The sequence below is a fragment of the Semicossyphus pulcher genome, unplaced genomic scaffold, assembly GCF_022749685.1.
Source record: "Semicossyphus pulcher isolate SPU_LCO1_2020_fin unplaced genomic scaffold, fSemPul1.0.p SCAF_5, whole genome shotgun sequence".
In the NCBI taxonomy this organism is placed as follows: Eukaryota; Metazoa; Chordata; class Actinopteri; order Labriformes; family Labridae; genus Semicossyphus; species Semicossyphus pulcher.
The window spans coordinates 28,916,443-28,923,032 of NW_027211726.1; positions in this window are offsets into that span (position 1 = coordinate 28,916,443).

Here is a 6,590-nt window from a genome sequence, read left to right on the forward strand (position 1 = left end):
TTACATGAAAACCTGAACATTTGTACCTTTTACCAAGTGCATTAATGTCCACAGTGGAATTTTATGATTTCCTTCACAGCACTCAAAGTACCAGCTGAGCTAAGAACAAATCCATTGAAATGGTTCAAATTGGTCAAAGTATGAGGCTAAAGCACCCGTTTTTCTTAAACGACTATTTTTAGTTGTTAGTCACAAGGCGTAGCAGGTTTTTGGATTTTTCACAAAAAGCCCTCTAAACCAACGGGTTAGGAATATCACATCCTTATAATTCTTTATACACGCACAGTCTAGACTCTCTGCTTTTTCTTTGTCCAGTAGTCATATTTTGCAGAAATTAGGGACCTTTTCTCTGGTATTCTATGGTGTTTCTATGTTGTCCTAAGGGTGATCTATGAACAAAATGACTGTTTTAATCTCAAATTCAGCCAAACTAAATATCCATGTCACTTACACACGCACACATACACTAACACATACACTTGCACACACACGCACACACACACACTGATTCAGTGTAAGTTGAATATTTAGCATGACAAATGATTGTTGAACTTTGTCAACCAATTAAGGCATGCTAAATATTCAAAATCAAATTTTGTATTTCCAACTTCAAGAGAAAAAAATCTGTGGGACTTTTCCTTAAAATACTAAATTTAGTTGATAGTCTTTAATGGGTTAAAACATGAAAAATATCCTTAACTCAAATCAATAACTTGCTGGGTTTATTACTGGTTATTTCCCGAACATAAATAGATCGTTAAACCCATAAAACTCATAACCATTACGTTAATTTGAGTTGAAAAGTAATTTCGACGGCAAGCCTTTGAAGTTGACTACAACCTTTCTTTCCACCTGTTCCGGCACTCTTGACACTGTCGCCCCACAAAAAATGATGCGCCCCAGACCCAAATCTGAGCCTTGGCTCAATGATACCACCCGTGCGGCCAGGTGCGAGTGCAGGAGAGCTGAGCGCAGGTGGAAAAAAGAAAGGCTTCATGTGTCTCATGAAATTCTCAAAGAAAGCTGGAGAAAATATCAGAGAACTGTCAAAGCAGAAAAAACAGTCTATTTTTCTGATATTATTTCCCAAAATCTTAATAAACCACGTGTTCTTTTTAAAACTATTGATTCGATTTTAAATGCTCCCCAATCCACCCGTCTGGAAGCTTCGTCACAAGTCTGTGAAGATTTTCTCTGCTTTTTTATTGATAAGGTTGTAACCATCAGAACTCATATCTCACCCCCCTCTTTTGAACCTTCCTTAGCCGTCACTTGCTCAACTGTTTTACGTCACTCAACTTAAACCCTCATCCTGTCCCACAGACATTGTTCCTCCTCGCCTCTTTAAGGAGGTCTGGGAGACTATTGGACCTTGTGTCCAAAAAATTATACATAGCAGTCTTGCTTCAGGGGTTGTCCCAACATATTTTAAAGAAGCAGTTGTGGAACCCCTATTGAAAAAGCCAAATCTGGACACTTTGGTTCTATCAAATTATAGACCTATCTCAAAGCTTCCTTTTATTTCAAAAATCTTAGAGAAAACTGTACTTGTACAACTACAGTCCTTTATAGGAGTACACGGCATTCTTGAGATTTTTCAGTCTGGTTTTAAAGCTTTTCATTGCACTGAGTCTGCACTTTTAAGGGTTTTTAATTACCTTTTATTAACTACTGACTCCGGTGACTCTGCCATTCTTATGCTTTTAGACCTTACTGCTGCTTCTGACACAGTTGACCACACAATTCTCATTTCCCGTCTCGAGCACTGTGTGGGTATCATGGATGCTGCCCTGGAGTGGTTCAGGTCTTACCTGTCCGAGAGATGCTTCTCAGTGAGGCTTGGTGACTCTGCATCGTCTTCTGCCACCCTATCTTGTGTTCCCCAAGGCTCAATCCTTGGGCCCATCCTGTTTTCTTTATACATGCTCCCCCTTGGTTTAATTTTTAAAAAACATGGCATCTCTTACCATTTTTATGCGGACGACTCCCAAATCTACCTGCCGCTTAAGAAAAATGATAAGAGCTCCCTGATACCCCTACTAGAGTGTCTAAAGGACATCAAGGCATGGATGGCTTTTAATTTTTTAAAGTTAAATGAAGACAAAACTGAGGTCATGGTGTTTGGACCCAGTCGAGGTTGTAATGTCCCTCCTATAGACCTGGGCTCCCTGCAGTCATATGTAAAACCCATAGTCACAAACCTCGGCGTCAAAATGGACAGTGATTTTAAACTTGATAAACAGATAAACTCAGTAGTTAAAACAAGTTTTTATCATCTGAGGCTTTTATCTAAAATTAAATCTGTTGTATCTTTTAATGATTTTGAGTGCTTGATTCATGCTTTTATCTCGCCCCGTTTGGACTACTGTAATGCACTTTACACTGGCATCAACCAGGCCTCCCTCGCTCGCTTACATTTAGTCCATAACGTGGCTGCTCGTCTTTTAACAGGAACGCGCAAGCATGAACACATTACCCCCGTTCTTGCCTCCCTCCACTGGCTCCCTGTCCATTTTAGAATTAATTTTAAGATTTTATTGTTTGTTTTTAAGTCATTAAATGGTCTGGCACCTCAGTACATCACAGACCTCATACACACCTACACCCCCTCAAGAGCATTGAGGTCCGTTGATCAGCTGCGTCTCGTCATCCCAAAGAGCAGACATAAGACCAGGGGTGACTGTGCTTTTTCAGTGGTAGCTCCTAAATTGTGGAATGAGCTACCCACCCACGTCAAAATTGCCCCCACTCTAGATACTTTTAAATCTCGTCTTAAAACACATTTTTATTCCTTGGCTTTTAATCCAGCATGAGAGTTGTGTGGTCTCTGTTTGTCTTTTATTGTTTCGAAATCATTGGTTGTTGTTTTGTGTTTTATGTATTTCTTAAGGCTTTTATATGCTTTTATTTTACTGTGTTTTTTAATCTTTTACTTTTTATATATTTATTTTAACATTTGAATTTTACTTACTTACTGTTTTTATCTGTTGTGCAGCACTTTGGTAACCTTGTTGTTTTTAAGGTCCTGTTTCCTACTTTAAACACACAAACAAACACACTCGAACAAACGTCTTCTGTAAACATGTTTACGGTCTTTCTTAACCTTTGCAAAAGACAAATCAACATCACACACAACTGTTACCCAAAATAATGTTGTTTAAAAAGTATTTTCATAACTGCAGAGCAATGAGGAAAGCACACACTGTTAGTTTTGTCAGCTCGGCGCACGATTTATTCTGCACTGCGCATGACCGCCGATGGAGATGTAAGCTTCCCCCATACTCCAGTATAATGGCGCCACCTACAGACTCGGTGGTGTAGCCATTCCTTATAGTAAATAACTATGAGAAACAGTGTAATTACCTTGTTAGTTCTGAAATATACAAAAAAATCTGGAGGGGTGTCTGTTTTTTTTTAATTTAACTTTAAACAGAGGCCTATTTCCAGCCCTCTACATATATATAGATGGACGACGCGTCTCCATCTGCTCTCATTGTACAAAACTGATGCCAAAATAGCCCCTTGGTAGGCGCTTCCATCTTGCAATGGTGACATCATTTGGAGCCAGAGCTGCGCAGTAGAGATTGGTTGGGTGGAGCCGCCATAGCCACTTCCGCTAAGCCAAAGACACTAAAACAGCAAGTATCCCGCACGCCGGCATGTTCAACAGCGGAACAGCTTCTTGTGTTGGTCTGAAGCAGATATTCACGCTTATGGAAAGTTCAATAACTGTAGTGTTAGCGTTAGTTACGTCGCCTCTAATCTGCTACTCGGGAACAGAACGCTGCAGGAGATTTGTCAACAGCAGGGGCGGATCCAGAAGGGTGGCCTGGGCCCCCTTGAAATCTGATTGGCCACCCCAAAATCCTAAACTAGGATTGGCTATTTGCCTGGTCAGAGTGGCGGGACTGCTAGAAGCTTTCTTTCCGTTTCAGTGTGGCACATTTCCTTTAGTACTTTAAATTGTTACTCTGACCACACATCTTCTGTTTGAGTCCTTAAAGAATTAAGCTTAGAAGGAAGGGTTAATTAAATGCTGTTTATTTACAGGTGTGTGGGGACACATACTTCATGCCACCCCTGCATAAAGCAGTGCCCCTGTTGGGCCACCCCAGTGACGTCACACCCCCTTCTTATAGCATCAAATAACTAATTAAAAGTGAACTTGTAAAAAATGAAAAAATGAACACTCGGACATAAATCAGGATGATAAGAACTAACTATAATGACAGAAAAATGTTTGAGAAAAATGTATATGACGTGTATTTTGATTTTATAGTTTGACTCATGTCCCATCCGTTAACATGGAGGAGGCGGGCTTTATGACCTATACTGCAGCCAGTCAGCAGGGGGCGATAGAGAGGGTTTGGCTTCACTTTAAGGGAGCTGTCATGTCATCCGTCTTTTTATACATTCAATGGTTCAAACCCTTTTCACCCAGAAATAATATGACCTCCGAACTCCAGTAATTTGTTATAATTAAAGAGGTTTTCTGTGGTTATCTTAATGTGGGTATCTGCCATTTATAAGTTCGAAAATTTCACAGCAAATTATTTATCATAATTCACCCAACACAGAGATCAGTTGATAATATTAGTCCCACCAGAATAAGTATCATGTTGTTTTTTAGTTTGTTTTTGTATTTTTCAGTTTTTCTGCCTCTTACCGGTTGAAAGTAAAAGAGGCTGCGTTGGCAGATATAAATAAAAGACAACATTTTGCAATTTCAGGGTGTTCAAGTTCAAAACCATCTGAAGATGGTAATCTTAATATGAATAGACTGATGACATCCATTGCAGCAAATGGTAAAGAACATTTTTTTGACCTTTAAACAGGTTTACGGCCGATTTCTAGGATTGTGGGGAAGGGAATATTTCCCTAACATTATGTCTGGGGGATAAATACTGTCACATTACAGTATGTCTGCTTGCCTCGTGTTCAGGACTGTGAAATGTAGCATATTTTGCTTTAAATATTAAGTGCTAGAATTGCTGACCTAAGTCACAAAGAAGCCCAGTCACCTGAATGAAAGCTTTTTGTTGGTTCTATCCATCACCCCCCATTCACTACACAAAGCGGCCTCTTTATACGACGCCGCCTGACTTCCATGCCACATGAAATAAACATGTTAGAGCACAGCCTCTGGATACGACACTGTAGAGGTACCTACAGCATCGTATTTTGAAGTGTTGGGGCACTGACCACGCTGCCTTATTTGATGGGTTTGGAGTGACAACGGACTGTAGATTAACATTTTGTAGGGCTTCTCCCTAATACGACTTAAAGCTCCTGTGAGGAGGTTTTCGCTGGTTTTGAAACAGACTGAAATGAATACAGATGCCTCTTTGAGAGCTACAAAAGCAAACAAGATCATCAGTGACAAGATTTATGATATTATATCTTATATATATAGGCCTGTAACCACTGCCGGGGGGTAGTTGTCAGATTAGGCGGTTAACTTTGTGCTACCAAATTATATATTTTCCACGGCAAATCACAGCTTGTGATATGTTTGAATGTTAAAAGAAAGCAAGAGATTTTTAGTTAAAACTCTTCTTACACATGTACAGGACAAGATCAGCAACCGGGGGCGCCAAAGTCAACACAAACCGAAAGTTTCTCACAGTAGCTTTAAGTAATAAGTCAAGAGATTACCCAGTGAAATCAATCTGTGCACTTTGGTTTCTACCAGTGGGAATCAAATTAACCTGGGACAAGTGGTCAGCTCTAAGCACTAGCGTTCACACTTTGCATTTCAATGCGTCTCCAAATGCGTCTTCAGTGACCACTCGTGATCGGATCTCACTTTCCTGCTCTGTGTGCAAATTACCACGGAGCCTCATTCACCTTAACAAGACTATAACAACGTCATGTAATACAAAAAATACTGTGATGCAGACTCGCAGCACAGAGAGGGGGAGAGCTGCTGTGCAGGTGCTCAAAAGGATGGTGAGTACGGACTGAAGTGATATGAAACATTGTTTGATCATGAAGCCTGATGCTCCTCTACAGCTCAGTGTTTACCAGTGAAATATATGAACTACACAGCATATGGACGTAAGGCAGCATGGAGACGGAGTACTTAACTTTGCACGGAAATACGGACAGATCGTAACGTTGTTGAGTCGATCACGAAAACCACATTTTAATACCAGGTGTGTTAAGGGCCTTTGAGGCTGGGCAGCCTGACCCCAGTTGGTTGGTTGCTCCAACCCGTGCTGCTCCAGTGATGGCTTTTGGAAGTTTTTCTGGGAGATTACAGAAAGGACATTACAATCTCTCAACTTTTTCATTGACATAAATGTCTGTTAAGTCACTATCTATCGCCGAATGAGGTAACACAATGGTGATTGAGCCGATGGTCCACTGATGAAAGCATTTGCAGTATTACAGACTGGGCGTCTGTGGCAACTTTCGTGGGAAAAATCACAAGCGGCGCCCAGTTAGTGACCGGTTGGTCTGCCAGAGAGGGTAGGTGGAGCTAAGCAGCTGCACTTCCGGTTTCTGTAAGCATTGCGAGTTAACAGTAATCTACTATGGCTGAACAAACAAAGAAAAGATCGATGACTACAGATAAGCCTTCAAAAATA